We start from the raw sequence: 22,794 nt of genomic DNA on the forward strand, positions 1-22,794 counted from the left end.
AAACTTAAGTGTATAACCCACAGACCCTATAAAGCAACCACAAAATAGAAACTAAACAGCATTCAGCTAACAACTTCATGAAAGCATCAAAACCTCAAATAACAATATTAACCTTCATCATAAACTGTATAAATGCTCAACTTAAAAGGCACAGAGTGTCTTTTAGGTTGGATAAAAAACATGACTCATCTGTATGCTATCTTTGAGAGCCCCATCTCACACATAATGACACCCATAAGCTCAAAGTAAAGGGTTAGAGAAAGATCTACCATGCAAATGAAAAATAAAAAAGAGCACGTTTTGCTATTCAAATACTGGATAAAAAAGACTTTATCAAAAATAGTAAAAAATTGGCAAAGAAAGACATTACATATTGATAAAGGGTTCAAGTCAACAAGATGACCTAACTATCTTAAATATGCATCTGCACTACAGCACCCAGATTTATAAAAGGAGTACTTCTAGATGTACACAAAGGCTTAGCCACACAATAATTGTTGGGGAGTTCAACACCACACTGACAACATTAGACAGATCATAAAGGTAGAAAACTAACAAAGAAATTCTGGATTTAAATTTGACACTTGACCTATTGGACATAATTGACATCAGTAGAATACTCCACCCATCAACCACAGAATATACATTCTTCTCATACGCACATGGAGCATATTCCAAGATCAAGTACATGTTCAGCCATAAACCATGTCACAAAATCAGAAAGTGTAATCATGCCAACCATACTCTTGGACTACATTGGAATGAAAATACAAATAAATACCCAGAAAAATCTCTGAAAAAACAGAGTTAAATGGGAATTTAAAAACTTCTTCCTGAATGACTTTTGGGTAAACAATATAATTAAGGCAGAAATTTAAAATTATTTGAAATAATTGGAAACAGAGACACAACACACCAAAAATCTCTGGGATGCAGCAAAAGCAGTTGTAAGAAGAAATTTTATAGCACTAAATGTCTGTTTCAAAAAGCTGGAATGGCCTGGTGTCATGGCTCATGCTTATCTATGACCTTAGCACTTTGGGAGTAAAGACAGGATTGCTTGAGCCCAGGAGTTTGAGATTATCCTGGGCAATATAGTGAGACCCTGATATCTAAAAATTAATAAATAAATAAGTAAATAAATAAAAAAGTAAAAATTAGCCAGTCATGGTGGCATATGTCCATGGTTCCAGATACTTAGGAAGATCAAGTAGGAGGATAACTTGAGTCCAGGAGTTTGAAGCTTCGGTAAGCTGTTATACCACTGGAGGCTGGATGACAGAATGAGACCCTGTCTCTGAAAAAAAAAAAAAAAATGAAGGATTTCAAGATAACAACCTAACTTCACATCTAAAGGAACTAGATAAGCAAAAACAAACTAACCTCAAGAAGGAATGAAATAACTAGAATCAGAGAAGAACTAAAGAAAATTGATATACAAAAATCCATATGAAAATCAACAAAATCAAAAATTGATGTTTAAAAGAATAAATAAGATTGGTAGTTGGTACAACTGTATATAGCTATATTAAGAAAGGAAAAAAAAGAGAGAGAGAAGGTCCAAATAGGCACAATCAGAAACCAAAAAGTGTGACATTACCAGTAACCCCACAGAAATACAAAAGGATCCTCTGAGACTTTTATGAACACTTTTATGGATACAAACTAGAAAATCTAAAGATAATGAATAAATTCCTGGAAACACACAATCTCCCAAGATTGAATCAGGAAGCATTTGAAACCATGAACAGACCAATATCAAGTTCCAAAACTGAATCAGTAATAAAAAACCTACCAACCAAAAGAAGTCCCAGACAAGATAGATTCACAGCCAAATTCTATTAGACAAAGAAGACTTTCTTTCATTTCCTTTGAAACTATTCCAAAAAATCTAGAAGGGATTCCTCTTTTACTCTTCTATGAAACAAGCATTACCTTGATTCTACAACCTGAAAAAATGCAGTAATAAAAGAAAACAGAAAGCCAATATCCCTGATGAACACAGACACAAAAAATCTCAACAAAATACTAGCAAATGGAGTCCAACAGCAAATCAAAATTAATTCAAAATTAACAACATGATCAAGTAGGCTTAATTCTTGGAATGGTAGATTGGTTCAACATATGTATATCAATAAATGTGATTCACCACATAAACAGAATTAAAAACAAAAACCATATGATCATCTCAATAAATGCAGAAAAGCCTTTCTGTAAAATTCAACATCCCTTTCCGATAACCCTCAGCAAACTAGCCATCAAAGGAATATACCTCAAAACAATAAGAGCCATCTATGACATACCCACAGCCAACATCATACTGAATGGGCAAAAACTGGAAGCATTCCCCTTGAGAACTGGAATAAGACAAAGAAACTCATTCTCACCACTTTTATTCAACATAGTCCTGGAAGTCCTAGTCTGAGCAATCAGGCAAAAGAAAGAAATAAAAGTCATCCAAATAGGAAAATTTGACTTTTATGTCAAACTATCTTTTTTTACTGACAATGTGATTCTATGCTTAGAAAACCCTAAAGACTGGGCCAAAACATTCCTGGAACAACTTCAGTAAAGTCTCAGGATGTAAAATCAATGTATGAAAATCAGTAGCATTTCTACACACCAATAACATTCGAGCTGAGAGCCAAATCAAAAATGAAATCCATTATACGATAGCCACAAAAATAAAATAAAATACCTAGGAATACATTTAACCAAGGAGGTGAAACATTTCTAAAAGGAGAACTACAAAACACTGAACAAAAGAAATCATAGATGACACAAATTAATGGAAAAATATTCCATGTTCATGTATTGGAAGAATCAATACTGTTAAAATGGCCATACTGCCCAAAGCAATTTGCAGATTAAATGCTATTCTTATCAAACTACCTATGTCACCTTTAACAGAACTAGAAAAAAAAGACTTTAAAATTCATGTGGAACCAAAAAAAACACCTGAATAGTCAAAGCAAACTTAAGCAAAAAGAACAAAGTTGTAGTATTCACATTACTGCACTTCAAGCTACACTATAAGGGTACAATCCTCAAAACAACATGGCCCTGGTACAAAGACAAAGAAATTAATAAAACAGAATAGAGAACCCAGAAATAAAGCTGGACACTGGTAACCATCTGATCTTGGACAAAGTTGACAAAAATAAACAAATGAGAAACAACTATTCAGTAAAGGGTGCTGGGATAGCTGGATAGTCATATGACTCCCTATTGAATCCCTACCTCTCACCAAATTAAAAATTAACTCAAGATGGATCAAAGATTTTAATGTAAGACCTCAAACTATAATAATCCTAAAAAAAAAAAAAAAAAAAAAAAACCTTGAAACACCATTTGGCTTTGGGAAAACATTTATGACTAAGTCATCAAAAGCAACTGCAACAAAAACAAAAATTGACAAGTGGAACAAATTAAAGTAAAGAGCTTCTGTTCAACACAAGACACTATCATCTGAGTAAAATATTCACAAAATATGTATTCAACAAAGGTCTAACATCCAGAATCTATAGAGAACTTAATTCAACAAGCTAAATAGCCCCATTTAAAAATGGGCAAAAGACATAAACAGCCATTTATCTAAAGAAGACACACAAATGGCCAAAAAACATATGACAAAATGTTCATCATTACTAATCATCACAGAAATTCAAATTAGAACCATAGTGAGATACTTTCTCACACCAGTCAGATGGCATTATTAAAAAGTCAATAAACAACAGATACTGCGAAGGCTATAAAGAAAAGTGAACATTTATACACTGTTGACGGGAACGTAAATTAGTTCAGCCACTGTGGAAAGCAGTTTGGTGATTTCTCAATGAACTTCAAACAGAGCTACCAATCAACTCAGCAATCCCTTTTACTCAGCATCCCTTTTGAATGTATACCCCATCTCTGGGTATACATCCAAAGAAAAATTAATAATTCTGCCAAAAAGACACATGCACTTGCATGTTTGTTGTAGCACTATTCACAATAACAAAGACATGAAAACAACTTAGGTGTTCATCAGTGGTGGACTGGATAAAGATAACGTGAGCTGGGTGTGGTGGCTCATGCCTGTAATTCTAGCACTTTGGGAGGTCAAGGTATGTGGATCACTTGAGGTCAGGAGTTCAAGATTAGCCTGGTCAATAGGGTGAAACCCCATCTCTACTAAAAAAAAAAAAAAAAAAATAGGCTGGCATGGTGGTGTGCACCTGTAATCCCAGCAACTCTGGAGCCTGAGGCAGAAGAATGGCTTGAACCCAGGAGGCAGAGTTTGCAGTGAGCCGAGATCATGCCACTGCACTCCAGCCTGGGCAACAGAGCGAGACTCCGTCTCAAAAAAAAAAAAAAAAAAAAAAGAAAAGAAAAGAAAGTGTGGTACATATATATCACATAATACTAAACAGTCTACACAGTCATCAAAACGGAACAAAAATCATAGCCTTTGCAGCAACATGGATGCAGTTGGAGGCTGATATTCTAAGAAAATTAACACGAAAACAGAAAACTTATTACCACATGTTCTCACTTACAAGTGGAAGCTATACTTTGTGTACTCATGGACATAAAGATCAAAACAATAGAAACTTGGGACTACTGTTGGGGGGAGGAAGCCGAGAAGAGTTGAAAAACTATTAGATACTGTGCTCAATCTCTGTATGACAATATTATTCACACCCCAAACTCAGCATCACATAATATACTCAAGTAACAAACCTGTTCATGTACCCTCTGAATCTAAAATAAAAGTTGAAAAATAAAGTAAATAATTAAAATTATTATTTTATTAATAAATTAAGTATCATATATTAAAGAAAAAACTTTCCAATAATCCACTTGTTTTCATCCCTTCTCCCCAGTTTTATATTCCAGGGTTCATTATGTTTACTATTTTATTTTGTATGGTTTTGAAATGAATCAGCAACAGGTTTGATCCTCCTCTGTTGAATCATTTACTGTTTGTTTGTATGATTTTCATTTCAAACTTGGGTGGAGTACAAATTTTGAAATTATAACACATATCTCATTTGCAATTGTGTTTCCTGTTCACAACGGTAATTTTTAAAAGAAGCAGGTAGATACATTTTACATTTTCAAAACCCCTTTTGGCATACTTTCAATCAATAATATAGTTGATTCAACAAACTGTAGTGTTTGAGAGACTTAAAAACAAGTTCACTTGATCATTTAGGATGCAAAGAAGAGGAAGTCAGAGGATATGTGTCTGGTTTTGTCATTGGTACACAAGGAGAGCATCTTCAAATCTTACCTAAATCATATGGGAAGCATAAGAGGCAGGGGCATTTCTTAAGTCATCGCTGTTTTCTGGGATCACAGGACTCCAATAAAGTTCAACAGTGTTGACTTTTAAACCAATATTTAAAAAATGAGAAATGGAAAAATATATACTAGTTGGCGCTTTAGGGAAGAGTGAGCAATGCAGGCAAAATTTTTCCAATGCAGGCAAATTTTCCTGTTCAGTTAACTTTTTTCTAGTGAAAGTTATGCACTGGGTAATGTTGAAAGTTCAAAAGTAAAATAGATAATGTCGACTGTGCATGGTGGCTCAGGCCTGTAATCCCAGCCCTTTGGGAAGCTGAGGCAGGCAGACGACTTGAGGCCAGGGGTTTGGCATCTGGGAAACATGGCAAATCCCCATCTCTACTAAAAATACAAAAATTAGCCAGGCGTGGTGGTGCACATCTGTGGTTCCAGCTACTTAGGAGGCTGAGGCATGAGAATCGTTTTAACCTGGGAGGTGGAGGTTGCGGTGAACAGAGATCCCACCACTGCACTACAGCCTGGGCAACAGAGCAAGATCCCACCTCAAAAAAAAAAAAGATAAATAACTTCAAAGGGCTTCCCATCTAATGTGAGAGATTATTTGAATCCTATGTAATAACTTCCATAACTTAGATATAAATTAAAGGCTTTTGTAGCCCAGAGGAGGAAAATGGATTCTTTTTAGATGTGGTCACACATTAATTCCTGAAGAAAGTATATTTGAGTCGGCTCGATCTAATAAAGCTTTGCTCTTTTCGAATTGTTTTCACATATGCAACCTCACTTAAAAATTACAAATCATCATGAGTTAATCATAGTGGGTATTACTTTCCTCATTTTGCAGTTCAAGAAATAAGGCCAATGTATGACGGGATTAATTCTCCAGGTCCCAGTTTGGTTGACTGCCTGCAGAGTGATTTTTTTTCCCTCTTCTGTATTATATTTTAAGGGCAGTAAAGGTTAGAGAGTGTGATGAAAGAAGTAGGTTTTACTCAAAACAGAAAAGAAAGCTGAAAGGAGAGAAAAGGGAATAAAGAAACAAAACAAGTAAAAGAAATATATGCCATTGAGCCTAGGGTTTGGGAAGAAACAATGAAAAACTCTTGGAGAATAAATGAGATCGCCACTGATTATGGCTGTTCACGGTATACTAGAATTTACCCTTATTCACTGGAGTGTCTGGAGATTTCTCGCAACACTTATGCAATGTCTATTTTCTCTCAAATATAACCTGAAATCAGTTTCTCTCTACAAACCTTGATTTTCAACCTAGTTGGTCCTCTGTATTTCTCTTTCAGTACCTCATAAATTTTAAATAATAACTTCTTCAATATGAATTTTTAAAAACAGCTGAGTATATATACATATAATATACATATATTTTATATATACACACACATACACACACACACATACACACACACACATATAATGATTACACTCACAAATAATGCAAACTACCATGATGGGCCTACAGCTGACACTGAAAAGCTTAACATACTGTTTATCATGCAGTTCTAATGGTTCAAAGGAATCCCTAATAAAGAGAGATAAATATAAATGTGACACTCTTTATATATAATGAAATATTGCAGATTGTATAGATTTTATATGAAATTGATATTTTGCTTTTTAAAGATAATTTTTAAAGTTATTATAATAAGTGATGATTTCCATGAGTCTACTCATTTTTTCCATTTTTATGAGTCATAAAATAACATATTCAAGCTTATGCTGAAAACATCTCATAATTTACATGATTGCACCTTAAGGAAACAAATTTGATTAATAATATTATATGCTTGACAGTGTCATTAGATGAAAAAGAATTGCCTTTTAAAAATTTAACCTTCTGGATAACTTATTTGTGTTTATCAGAATATTCTGTCTTCAAAAAGGTAATTTAGACTTAAATTAATCATGTTTTGATAAAGATGGACTTGCAGTAAAAAACAGCATATTGACTGACACATGGTTTTCTGGTGTGTTTATCTGGCTAAACATCAAATTCACTACAGCTATAGTTATTGTGGTAAAGACTAGAAGAAAAAAATTTAATTATTCAATAAAAAGTTTACAGTATCACAAGTTTACAAGTACAAAAATTAAACCAATGTGCATATGTTTAGTCTTCACCATGGGAAGGTCTAGAAGAAGCTATAATTGAAATACCCTGAAAAAGAACTCACATTTTAATTTGCCAATGAGTTGTGGCAGACACACTGGCTGGCAGAGACAGAATATAAGTATTAAGAAACTCACATAAAGGAAAAAAATTGTATGGTATGGTAACTTGAAAATCTTCATAATTATTTTCCTACAGAAGCCCTAGGCTTCTGATTAAAAAGGGAGAAAATGAAACCCAAATGGGCAAATACGTGTTCCCCATTTTATGTGACACTGTAATAATTTAAACGTCATAAAACGTAACCTATAACCTAAGCGTGGACTCATGTAAAAGATATGTGTTAATCAATTTGAAATATGAGTTAACAAATGTTCACCAAGCAATAACTATGTCTAATACTTACTATTGAGCAGGTACCAAAATGCATGGAATGTAAACCAACCCTGACGTCCAAAATCCTTCAATTTGTTAAAAAAATAAACAGAATAAATGCAAAAAATTGGTTAAGAGCATGGCAATTATTATAAGGACATATTTACAATAAACACTGCTGTTGATTTTTTCAGATTCTCTCTGATCCCTCTTACAATCTGTGTGCCTGTCCTTCAGTTTTTTTTGAGGTTGTTTCTATCACTTGGCCTCTACCATCTTTGTAAGGTTACCATTGTGCTGCTAAAGATACATTACCTAAAGAAGCCTAGGGCCAGAAGTTTCTGGGAGTTATATCCTGCCCTCACCCTACCCCATATCCAGAGTGGTCAAGTGTTACTAAAGGATAAATAAATCACTGGTAAGTAGTATGGAAATCCATGCCATGAGATGGGACAAACTCTCCTGTGACAGACCTTCACACAGGATACAAGTGAATCTGGGTTTTCAACTCAATAATGCCTTTGCTTGACTTCTTCCATTGGTGCACAAATCCCTCTGACAGAAGCTGACTTAAGAAAATAATTGCAAGATATATTGTATAACAGTATATTGTTGATTGAAAATAACAAGTAAAAATATACATGTTGATGCCTCAGAAGAGAGAGACACTGAGGGCTGGAATAGGCTAGTGTTATAACTAAGAGAGGTTTTGTTGCTTGAAACAAGAATAGGGTTTTGATACAGGAAGGAAATTAGCTATTCTGCCACAAGGAACAATGTAGAAAAATCTTTATGACAGAGTCTTCAAGTCTTTGTAGGGTTGGTAGAGCAATTCTCATAGAATAAAAGTCTTTGATAACTGGCGATTTGCTTAGGATTAAAAGTCTTGAAGATAAGGAATGACTTTCCTGGAAATAGATTATGGAGGTTCTTAAAATTGAAAACCAATTGTATTTAAATAGCATAAGATGTAACCAAAAATGTGTTCTCTAGAATTGGAGAAATCATTTAACATTTAGGAATAGAGTAGGGATATGATTGCAGTTGTGTTTTAGGATTCATCTATCAGTGGCTGTACTACATAATTAGAGGAACAGGGAGAAAAGACAGAACAATTTAGAACCTAATATACATGTACCAACATGAAGTAACCAGTAGATCTAAATCTAAAATTTAGGCAAGAGTAGGGGAAAGAGTTGTCAAAAGGAATGGAAATTAAGATTTTAGAATGACCAATGCTCTAAAGAGTTTTTAGAATCACTTAAAAGGTTTTGTGACTAATTTGATGGCAGGTGGTAAACGTGTGAACAGGCTTTAAAAAATAGAAGAAAGTAAAAATAAATACAATGAGACATTTTAATTCTTAGAGACTAAGCAATTCATAGCACCATCCTCAGAAATAGGCAAGCATTAAATTACAGGTCTAGTGGCAAGAACAATCATCCATTTTACTAACCCTGTCTCCAAATCCTTCTTACAATATTATGTAAATCGTAAACTTTTCCAGGCTTTAAAAATTCATCCTCAGATAATGCTGATGACAATAATAATTGTCAAGTTATCTTTTGAGTCTTGTGATATCAGGAAGAATCTTAACAATTTTGATTTATATATTTTTTTCTACAGAGAAAATGTTAGGAGATATATGTAGAATTACCTAGAAGGTGGTTACTAGAAATGTAGAAGTGATCTTGACAAGAAGGCTGAATTAGGGCAGGAGTTCCCCTACAAGGCATTTAGTAATTGACAGAGACATTTCGGGTTGCAACAAATGGGAAATTGCTACTAACATCTAGTGGATAGAGGCTAGCAATGCTGCTAAACATCCTAGAACACACCTGACAGGCTCCCACGACAAAGGCATATTTATTTCAAAATGCCTATGATACTGAGGCTGAGAATCCCTGAGCTAGATGGCATCATCCGGGAGTTAGATGCATTGACATTATATGTAAACAGACTACACCAATTTTAGTTGACTCTAAAAAGTTTTAGTCAACGCTAAAGAACAGTGTTTTCAAATCTACCTCTTATTCTTTCTTGCATCACATATCTTCTAAATATCTACTTGACCTTAGTTTTAAAGTTGTAAGTAACTATTCATGACACACCACACTATAAGATTCATTTATTCCCTACTGTCCACTCAGCTCTTGGCCCAGTGTCTGACCAGTGTTAGGTAAACAAGTGTTTATATATTGTGATATGATATATAAAATAATAAGTACTTTTATTATTTTACTATTGTACTTCTTAACTTCAAAGAAATATGCATATTTTTCCAGGAATAAATACTAATGATCTATATGCTCCAAAATTAGATATTAATTAATGAGAGATGCATGGCACATAATAGATGCTAACATGTTTAGTGAATACTTGTGTGAAACAGGTAGACTAGAAGGCTTGAGGAAATACATTTCCCGATTCTCACCCATTTTTGAACATGACATTATCCAGTGCTCACTTTAACTTAAGCTCAAAACCTAAACATTATTTTGCTCTTTTCCTCATCCTGAAATCCAAAGGATCCATGCATTTGCTAGTAAAATCTCCAAACATAGAATTAATCCTTTGACTCCACCACTATTGGCAATCCCCAAATCAAGATACCATCGCCTACACTCTGGATTACAACAACAGCTTCTTCACTGACCTTTCTGCTTTCATTCTTGTTCCCAAATTTCCATTCTTTATATAGCAGCCTAAATAAATTGAGAAAAATAATAAATTAACTGATGACATTTCTGCTTATAAATCTAAAACTCGATTACTCCATTTAGTATAAACTCGTTAAAGCAGCACAATAGATTTCTTCGCTGCTTTCCTAGAATCATTTCTGTCTTTCCCACAGGAGATTCCTATAGTCTTAGGGAAACTTTACTTTTGCCTCCTGGTTAGGAATATGCAACTAAACATTTAAACAGAAACAGAAAATCCTGTCAGCCTATGTTACATCCATGACCACAGGATTGACAAAGGGAAGGCATGTGACTTACACCTATCCAATCAAAGTGAATTTCAGAGAAATTAGTGGAAATTGTGGAACACAAACTTTCCTATACTATGAGCACTTGAACTACTTCAGCAATTTTGAGGTCAGGAGAAAAAAAAGAGTTTGAGGACATAACCAATGTAGACAGGCAAAGAGCTGAGGAAATTACAGGGAACAGAATTCTGCACAATGATAAACTAGATAAAGAAAATGTGGCACATATATACCATGGAATACTATGTAGTCATAAGAAGGATGAGTTCATGTCCTTTGCAGAGACATTGATGAAGCTGGAAACCATGATTCTCAGCAAACTAACACAGGAACAGAAAATCAAACACCACATGTTCTCACTCATAAGTGAGAGTGAACAATGAGAACCCATGGACACAGGGAGGAGAACATCACACACTAGGGTCTGTTGGTGGGTGAGGGGCTAGGTGAGGGATAGCATTAGGAGAAATACCTAATGTAGATGATGGATTGATGGGTGCAATAAACCACCATGGCACATGTTTATGTAACAAACCTGCATGTTCTGCACATGTATTCAGAACTTAATGTACAAAAAAAATAATAATAATTCTGTACAAACAACACTTGAAGTACCTCTGACTTCTGGGTTACAGTGGCCAATACATTTCTTTCTTGTTTAAGTGAGTTATAGTTGGATTTTGTTACCGAAAACATTCTAAAGCAGCAGGGCTTAGCCACTGCTATCTCAGGACTCCTTTACACTCTTACATATTATTAAGAACTCTACAAAGCTTTTCTTTATGTGAGTTTATCTGGTAGTAATTTTAAAATAGCATCCATAAACTCATTACTATATATGCTCTTAAACTCATAAGATAAACAGCAGATATTTGTAAAACTAACTATGTTTTCCAAAATAATATGCTGAGTGAAAGAATGACATTATTTTACATGTTTGCAAATCACTTTAACATCTGGCGTAATAAAAGACAAATGGAATCCCATATCTGCTTCTGCATTCCATCTGCTGCAATTTTTTTTTTTTTTACTATTTTGAAGAAAATCTGATCACACCAGAATATGTAACTCTAAAGAAGACATTCAAATGACCAAGAGGCCATTTTCGTGTGAAAAGAAGCTTAATATCACTAATCATTACAGAAACATAAAACCACAATGAAATACCATCTCACACCTGTTACATTGGCTATTTTTTTTTTAAAGTAAAAGACACATATTGGTGAGGATATGGAGAAACTGCAACTCTTGTATACTGTTGGGAATGCAAAATGGTGTGGCCACTAAACATGATGGAGTTTCCTCAGAAATTTAAAAATAGATATCCCATATGAACCTGTAACCCCACTTGTGGATATTTATTCTGAAGGATTGAAATTAAGGTCTTGGAAAGATATTAGCACTTCCATATTAATTGCAACCATATTCACAATAGTCAAGATGTGGAAATAATCTAAATATCCACACATAAAAGAATGCATTTTAAAAAATCTGGTATATACATACAAGGCAATATTATTTAGCCATAATAAAAGAGAAAAATCCTGCAATACGTAACAACATGGATGAACCTTAAGGACATCATTTTAAGAGAAATAAGTCCGTTACAGAAGGAAAAACACTTCATGATTCCACTTCTATGAGGTATCTAGAACAGTCAAACTCAAAGAAGCAAAGAATCAAGTTTGTGGGCACCTTGCTTAGCCTTCCCAGCCTCCAGAACAGTGACAAACAAATGTCCATTGTTTAAGTGTCCAGTCTATGGTAGTTTCTTATTGCAGCCTGAACTGACTAAAACACTCTTACACCCCCAATTTCCTCCTCTAGGTGTGATTTTAATCTGTTCTCTTAAATACCATCATTATATTAAAAATATTACAGTTTCCAGGGGGTGGTTCCAAGATGTCCGAATAGGAACAGCTCCAGTCTACAGCTCCCAGCATGAGCGACACAGAAGATGCGTGATTTCTGCATTTCCAACTGAGGTGCCGGGTTCATCTCACAGGGGCTTGTCGGATAGTGGGGGCAGAAGAGTGGGTGCAGCCCACCGAGCATGAGCCAAAGCAGGGTGAGGCATCGCCTCAGCTGGGAAGCACAAGGGGTCAAGGAATTGCTGTTCCTAGCCAAGGGAAGCGGTGACGGACGTCACCTGAAAAATCGCGTCACTCCCACCCTAATACTGCACTTTTCTAATGGTCTTAGCAAACGGCACACCAGGAGATTATATCCCACGCCTGGCTTGGAGGGTCTCATGCCCTCGGAGCCTCCCTCATTACTAGCACAGCAGGCTGAGATCACACTGCAAGGCAGCAGCAAGGCTGGAGGAGGGGTGTCCGCCATTGCTGAGACAAAGCAGCCAGGAAGCTCGAACTGGGTGGAGCCCACCGCAGTTCAAGGAGGCCTGCCTGCCTCTATAGACTCCACCTCTGGGAGCAGGGCATAGCTAAACAAACGGCAGCAGAAACCTCTGCAGACTTAACTGTCCCTATCTGACAGCTTTGAAGAGAATAGTGGCTCTCCTAGCACAGAGTTTGAGATCTGAGAATGGACAGACTGCCTCCTCAAGTGGGTCCCTGACCCTTGAGTAGCCTAACTGGGAGGCACCCCCCAGTAGGGGCAGACTGACAACTCACACAGCCGGGTACCCCTCTGAGATGAAGCTTCCAGAGGAACAATCAGGCAGCAACATTTGCTGTTCAGCAATATTCACTGTTCTGCAGCCTCCACTGCTGATACCCAGGCAAACAGGGTTTGTAGTGAACCTCCAGCAAACTCCAACAGACTTGCAGCTGAGGGTCCTGACTGTTAGAAGGAAAACTAACAAGCAGAAAGGACATCCACACCAAAACCCCATCTGTACATCACCATCATCAAAGACGAAAGGTAGATAAAACCACAAAGATTGGGGAAAAACAGAGCAGAAAAGCTGAAAATTCTAAAAATCAGAGCACCTCTCCCCTTCAAAGGAATGCAACTCGTCGCCAGCAGCGGAACAAAGCTGGATGGAGAATGACTTTGACGAGTTGAAAGAAGGCTTCAGACGATCAAACTTCTCTGACCTAAAGGAGGAAGTTCGAACCCATTGCAAAGAAGCTAAAAACATTGAAAAAAAGATTAGATGAATGACTAACTAGAATAACCAGTGTAGAGAAGTCCTTAAATGACCTGATGGAGCTGAAAATCATGGCAAGAGAACTACGTGACACATGTACAAGCTTCAGTAGCCGATTCGATTAACTGGAAGAAAGGGTATCAGTGATCAAAGATCAAATGAATGAAATGAAGTGCGAAGAGAAGTTTAGAGAAAAAAGAGTAAAAATAAATGAACAAAGCCTCCAAGAAATGAAAAGACCAAATCTACGTCTGATTGGTGGACCTGAAAGTGACAGGGAGAATGTAACCAAGTTGGAAAACACTCTGCAGGATATCATCCAGGAGAACTTCCCCAACGTAACAAGGCAGGCCAACATTAAAATTCAGGAAATACAGAGAATGCCACAAAGATACTCCTCGAGAAGAGCAACTCCAAGACACATAATTGTCAGATTCCCAAAAGTTGAAATGAAGGAAAAAATGTTAAGGGAAGCCAGAGAGAAAGGTTGGGTTACTCACAAAGGGAAGCCCATCACACTAACAGAAGATCTGTCAGCAGAAACGCTACAAGCCAGAAGAGAGTAGGGGCCAATATTCAACTTTCTTAAAGAAAAGAATTTTCAACCCAGAATTTCATACCCAGCCAAACTAAGCTTCATAAATGAAGGAGAAATAAAATCCTTTACAGACGAGCAAATGCTGAGAGAGCTTGTCACCATCAGGCCTGCCCTATAAGAGCTCCTGAAGGAAGCACTAAATATGGAAAGGAACAACCAGTACCAACCACCGCAAAAACATGCCAAATTGTATAGACCATCAATGTTAAGAAGAAACTGCATCAACTAATGAGCAAAATAACCAGATTACATCATAATGACAGGATCAAATTCTCATATAACAATATTAATCTTAAGCGTAAATGGGCTAAATGCTCCAATTAAAAGACACAGACTGACAAATTGGATAAAGAGTCAAGATCCATCAGTTTGCTGTATTCAGGAGACTCATCTTACATGCAGAGACACACATAGGCTCAAAATAAAGGGATGGAGGAAGATCTACCAAGCAAATGGAAAACAAAAAAAGGCAGGGGTTGCAATCCTAGTCTTTGATAAAACAAACTTTAAACCAACAAAGATCAAAAGAGACAAAGAAGGCCATTACATAATGGTAAAGGGATCAATTCAACAAGAAGAGCTAACTATCCTAAATATATATGCACCCAATACAGGAGTACCCAGATTCATAAAGCAAGTCCTTAGAGACTTAAAAAGAGACTTAGACTCCCATACAATAATAAGGGAAGACTTTAACACCTCGCTGTCAACATTACACAGATTGACACAGAAAGTTAACAAGGATATCCAGGAAGTTAACTCAGTTCTGCACCAAGCAGACCTAATAGACATCTACAGAACTCTCCATCTCAAATCAACACAATGTACATTCTTCTCAGCACCACATCACACTTATTCCAAAATTGACCACATAGTTGGAAGTAAAGCACTCCTCAGTAAACGTAAAAGAACAGAAATTATAACAAACTATCTCTCAGACTACAGTGCAATCAAATTAAAACTCAGGATTAAGAAACTCACTCAAAACCTCTCAACACATGGAAACTGAACAACCTGCTCCTGAGTGACTACTGGGTACGTAACAAAATGAAGGCAGAAATAAAGATGTTCTTTGAAACCTATGAGAACAAAGATACAACATACCAGAATCACTGGGACACATTTAAAGCAGTGTGTAGAGGGAAATTTATAGCACTAAATGCCCACAAGGGAAAGCAGGAAAGATCTAAAATTGACACGTTAACATCACAAAAGAACTCGAGAAGCAAGAGCAAACACATTCAAAAGCTAGCAGAAGGTAAGAAATGACAAAGATCACAGCAGAACTGAAGGAGATACAGACACAAAAAACCCTTCAAAAAATCAATGAATCCAGGAGCTGGTTTTTTGAAAAGATCAACAAAATTGATAGACCGCTAGCAAGACTAATAAACAAGAAAAGAGAAAAGAATCAAATAGATGAAATAAAACATGATAAAGAGGGTATCATCACCAATCCCACAGAAATACAAACTGCCATAAGAGAATACTATAAACACCTCTATGCAAATAAACTGGAAAATCTAGAAGAAATGGATAATTTCCTGGACACTTACACTCTCCCAAGGCTAAACCAGGAAGAAGTTGAAGCCCTGAATAGACGAATAACTCTGAAATTGCGGCAATAATTAATAGCCTACCAACCAAAAAAAGTCCAGGACCGGATGGATTCACAGCCGAATTCTACCAAAGGTACAAGGAGGAGCTGGTACCATTCCTTCTGAAACTATTCCAATTAATAGAAAAAGAGGGAATCATCCTTAACTCATTTTATGAGGCCAGCATCATCCTGATACCAAAGCCTGGCAGAGACACAACAAAAAAAGAGAATTTTAGGCCAATATCCCTGAGGAACACTGATGCAAAAATCCTCAATAAAATACTGGCAAACCGAATCCAGCAGCACATGAAAAAGCTTATCCACCATGATTAAGTGGCCTTCATCCCCGGGATGCACGGCTGTTTCAACAAATGCAAATCAATAAATGTAATCCATCATATAAACAGAACCAAAGACAAAAACTACATGATTATCTCAATAGATGCAGAAAAGGCCTTTGACAAAATTCAACAGCCCTTCATGCTAAAAGCTCTCAATAAACTAGGTATTGATGGGACGTATCTCAAAATAAAAAGAGCTATTTATGACAAACCCACAGCCAATATCATACTGAATGGGCAAAAACTGGAAGCATTCCCTTTGAAAACTGGCACAAGACAGGGATGCCCTCTCTCACCACTCCTGTTCAACATAGTGTTGGAAGTTCTGGCCAGGGCAATCAGGCAGAAGATAGAAATAAAGGAAAATTAGGAAAAGAGAAAGTCAAATTGTCCCTGTTTGCAGATGACATGATTGTATATTTAGAAAACCCCATCGTCTCAGCCCAAAATCTCCCTAAGCTGATAAGCAACTTCAGGAAAGTCTCAGGATACAAAATCAATGTGCAAAAATCACAAGCATTCTTATACACCAATAACAGGCAAACAGACAGCCAAATCATGAGTGAACTCCCATTCACAATTGCTTCAAAGAGAATTAAATACCTAGGAATCCAACTTACAAGGGATGTGAAGGACCTTTTAAAGGAGAACTACAAACCACTGCTCAATGTAATAAAAGAGGACTAAAACAAATGGAAGAACATTCCATGCTCATGGATAGGAAGAATCAGTATCGTGAAAATGGCCATACTGCCTAAGGTAATTTATAGATTCAATGCCATCCCCATTAAGCTACCAATGACTTTCTTCACAGAATTGGAAAAAAATACTTTAAAGTTCACATGGAAGCAAAAAAGAGCCCGCATTGCCAAGACAATCCTAAACCAAAAGAACAAAGCTGGAGGCATCACGCTACCTGACTTCAAACTATACTGCAAACCTACAGTAACCAAAACAGCATGGTACTGGTACCAAAACAGAGATATAGACCAATGGAACACAACAGAGCCCTCAGAAATAATACTACACATCTACAACCATCTGATCTTTGACAAACCTGACAAAAACAAGAAATGGGGAAAGGATTCCCTATTTAATAAATGGTGCTGAGAAAAGTGGCTAGCCATATGTAGAAAGCTGAAACTGGATCCCTTCCTTACACCTATACGAAAATTAATTCAAGATGGATTAGAAACTTAAATGTTAGACCTCAAACCATAAAAACCCTAGAAGAAAACCTAGGCAATACTATTCAGGAATTCAGGACATAGGCATGGGCAAGGACTTCATGTCTAAAACTCCAAAAGCAATGGCAACAAAAGCCAAAATTGACAAATGAGATCTAATTAAGCTAAAGAGCTTCTGCACAGCAAAACTACCACCAGAGTGAACAGGCAACACACAGAATGGATGAAAAATTTTGCAATCTACTCATCTGACAAAGGGCTAATACCCAGAATCTGCAAAGAACTCAAACAAATTTACAAGAAAGAAAACAACCCCATCAAAAAGTAGGCAAAGGATATGAACAGACAATTCTCAAAAGAAGACATTGATGCAGCCAACAGACACATGAAACAATGCTCATCATCACTGCCCATCAGAGAAATGCAAATCTAAACCACAATGAGATACCATCTCACACCAGTTAGAATGGTGATCATTAAAAAGTCAGTCAAGAAACAACAGGTGCTGGAGAGGATGTGGAGAAATAGGAACACTTTTACACTGTTGGTGGGACTGTAAACTAGTTCAACCATTGTGGAAGACAGTGTGGCGATTCTTCAAGGATCTAGAACTAGAAATACCATTTGACCCAGCCATCCCATTACTGGGGATATACGCAAGGTATTATAAATCATGCTGCTATAAAGACACATGCACAAGTATGTTTATTGCGGCACTATTCACAATAGCAAAGACTTGGAACTGACCCAAATGTCCATCAATGATAGACTGGATTAAGAAAATGTGGCACATATACACCATGGAATACTATGCAGCCATAAAAAAGGATGAGTTCATGTCCTTTGTAGGGACATGGATGAAGCTGGAAACCATCATTCTCAGCAAACTATCACCAGAACAAAAAAACAAACACCACATGTTCTCACTCATAGGGGGGAATTGAGCAATCAGATCACTTGGACACAGGAAGGAGAACATCACACACTGATGCCTTACATGTGGTGGGGGGATGGGGGAGGGATAGCATTAGGAGATAAACCTAATATAAATGATGAGTTAATGGGTGCAACACACCAACATGGCACATGGATACATATGTAACAAACCTGCATGTTGTGCACATGTACCCTAGAACTTAAAGTATAATTTAAAAAAATTACAGTTTCCAACTATTTTTAATCTAACTATAAAAACGTTTATTTATTTTTGTTACCACTTCAGTCTGTTTAGTTGTTCTAGACTAAGTGACACTGAAATATAGTGACATTTGCCACAAATTTGAGATGCAGGGGATGATGAATTTTAGACAAAAAAAAAGAATTGAAATTACACCCTCCTCCACAAAATGTTGTAGTAAGATAGACATTTTCTTTGGCTTTTATAATTATTTTCTTCTTCCAGGGTGTAAAAGGAAAAGTTGACTCTGTAGCCATTGTGGATATAAGACATGATTCACACTGATGTCACTATTCAGTTGATTTTTTTTTTAATATAATTAGTTACTTAAAGTTAGTTACCTGTGGAGTAAATGAATGGATCAGGAGGCACAAAAAAAGAATTGAAAGCAGACATTCTGGCAGTATTAAGAAATAGTTTGTTACTGTCACAATCTGCCAGGAAGAAAAGGAGACCACACTTGGTCGTAAATTACATCCTACGTATTAATTTGCACTCATTATAGTGGCATATAGGTCCAAGACTCTCTTGATCTGAATAAGTGAAACAATGATATCTCACCACTTAGTATTGTTTGATGATAATTGTTGCATTCCAATGAGAGTAAAAGTAAAGCCTTTGTAATTTTCCTAGGTAAGGCAAGGCAAACGGTATCAACAACATCTGCGATTTACTTCATTTATGTGCGGCTTGTTAGGGAGAGAAGGAATAATGCTGGCAGCACTCTGCAATTTTCATCTCTGCTGCAAAAGGGCACAATGATTTTTCACTTTACAAAAATAGTTACTATGAGTCCTGTCATACAAAACCATTTAACACAGTTGATTTGGTATTGTATCACAAAAAATTCAAATGAAATAACTGTATTCTCATGCCAGAATCAGACTGCATTGTGAATATTGTTTTCTAGCTTGTATTCTCTTGTACTCACGAAAGAAGGACGAGAAGAGGAATTATGCACACATACACACACACACACACACACACACACACACACACACACACACACCAAACACTTCTAAATAATTCAGCTAGCTAAAAATCTTCTGTTTGTCAGCAAACAAGCAATGCTAATACTTACATACTCTATTTTCTCTGCTTTACTTCATCAGATAAAACCAAACTGGACACTAGGAGATATATTTTATGTGAACAGCACAGGGAATTAGCTCTGCAGTTTCCAGGGACAACAGTAAAATTTGTGTGCTGGATTGCATTCATGTTATTTAAAGTAAGTCAGATATTTCAAAGCAAGCTGATTTAAGGAAACTGAAAATATTTCTTAAGTGATTAAAACAGGGTAGGATATTGTTTGTGTCATTTCAAAATCATCTATTGTTAGGGTTTTTATTTTACAGATTTTTAAAATTTGTATTATAAAATTTAAAATAACTGTAGCAAATACTATAGTGATATGGGCAATGGGACAAATAATTTTTCATTTATGGTATCAATGAAATTAGAAGGAACTAAGTGCTAACAACATAAAAACATTTTTTAATAATTTGAGGTTTAGAAGACATTTTAATATGCCTCTAAAAAACATTATGATATTTTAAAAATGTAAATCTAAAACAGAATGCCTATTTTGAAGGAAATAAAAGGAGCTAAGATAAATTAATTGCCTATTAGGCACTAGGATATTTTTCAATAGTTAGGTGTTGATTGATATAGAAATATTTCCATCATTTTCAATTGATAAATTAAGCTCATTTACCACTTAAGTGGTAAATGCTTAGCATATTGTGAGCTGTGACAGGCTTGGGCCTGCTCTGTCCTCAAAGTACTTGTTCAATGAAAGCCCTATCCTGTCTTTTCTCTCTTTGGAATCTAATGAATAATTTAATGAATGCTCTCTTTTCACCAAAATACTCTTAACTAAAGAATGGAAGTGCAATGCAGGCAATTATTATAAATTACAAGAAAATAGTCACTGTAAATAAATAAAGAGTTTAACACACTGAGCAAGATTTAAAGACTTGGCAATGAGGATTAAGAATTATAAAGAAACAATGAATTGTGGAATACTACATATTACACTTCAAAAATTACAATTCAGCTTTTGGGGGTAAGGAAGGGGCGAGAGAGGAAAGAAGGGAGTGAGGGAAAAAACAAGACAGAGAGCGAGAGTGAGAGTGAGCGAGAGTGAGCGAGAGAGAGAGAGGGAGAGAGATTGTCACTATCCTGTAAGCCAAGCTGAAATATCGTAACTGTGATCCATATGTCGATCAATAATTATCTCCTCAGATCCAATAACACACTTGAGTTGCAATAATTCTGGTCTGTCTTTATAGCGAAACATTCAATCTAGTTATGAAGCATCGTCTTTTAAATCCCCATTATCTCCCATATATAACGCCTTTGACCCTAGCAAAACCATGCAAATGTGTTATTCAACTGCTACTGCTGCTGCCAAAAAAATAATAATAATAAGGTCAAGGCATAGTCCACCCAAGATATGATATTCCACATTATGTTTCTGGTGGGATATTAAATGGCATTAACAACCACACAGGTCATGAGTTGAAAGTTACTATAGTCTGCACTGAAGTTAAAATAGACATCGTTTTCTTCCAAACACACGTGCACATGCACACACACACCATATATATAATAGAGAATGGTTCAGATCTAAATTTCTGGATTACAGGTAAAATTCCTTAGCAACATGAAATCTATTTTCTTGTTGTAAAAAGACCACTGGAAAACATTTGCTTGTTGTGTTCAATTTACAGAAATTATGCATTTTGTAACTGACCATGTAGCCATACAGCTTTAGATAATCTTCAGGCCTTTTCTAGTTGACAACATGTATTTTTCTGTAGCAATTGCTACATTACCTGTTACAACTTTGCATCTCTTTTCATTTTGTTTTAGTTTAAAAACACAATTTGTACCCCCACCCTCCACTCTTTAATAAGTCCTTTTGGAAATGAGGCAGATCAAAATACATGAATTTTAGAAATACTTTTTCCAAAAGTATTCAAGTTTATAGAACAAATTTTGGTAATCTGAATACTACATACTGAATGTCACATAGAATATCACGTTAATGATCACAAATAATTATGTGACCCTAGGCTGAATATTGTGCCATTGCCAATCAAACCCTAGTTTGAGTACACCAAAATCCATATTTTACTAGAGATTTGTAATTTAATCCTCACCCTGACCTCAAATCAACAGCAAAATACACTAATAAGCCCACAGAACTGTGGTTAGCATGGAGGGAAACCTGAGGATGAAGAGAAGAAAGAACATTGTGCCTGTCATCTCTCTGCTTGGAATCTCCTCTGTTTAAAGATACAGTGCTCCAATACACAGATAATATGAAAACTTCTGCTACAGTCCTGAGAAACTCATATTTTGAAAGCAAAGACAAATTTATATAGAAATATTCTATATTTTATGAGAATCTAGAATATTGAAGGATTGATAAAATATAAAAAATAAATCACATTGATATGAGCTGTAAATAAAATATCACTTAGATTTTACCTAAATAAACTGATTATCAAAAATATTTGACAAGGTATCAAAAATATGAAGTATGTTGCTGTACAGAACAGCTCTAAATAAAACTTAGAGACTGAGATAAACAGCTAAAAAGTAAATGAGTAGATTTTAGAAAAATGTGGACAAAAATTCCCTCAGAATGTATAATGTGTATATTTTATTTCAAAATGAATATTGGTATTTTTAATATACAGAAAAATACTATTTGATACCTTCTACTGAGAATATGACTCATTTAAGTTGTAGTTTAATGATAATTAGCTTGACTCTAATATCTCAAATAACCAGTTTTGTGCATATTTAATATAAATTAAATAAATGAATAGTATCTGCATGATGCACATATACCTAATGAGCAAAATTTATGTTACTATTATATTAGAAGAAACAAATGCAATGATTCTAGAATACTGGACTACTTATTCATTTAACGAAACTTTATCTGTAACCTATTCCCATTATATATAATATATTACATACATTGT

The sequence above is a fragment of the Macaca nemestrina genome, chromosome 16 (assembly GCF_043159975.1).
Source record: "Macaca nemestrina isolate mMacNem1 chromosome 16, mMacNem.hap1, whole genome shotgun sequence".
NCBI classification, from domain to species: Eukaryota; Metazoa; Chordata; class Mammalia; order Primates; family Cercopithecidae; genus Macaca; species Macaca nemestrina.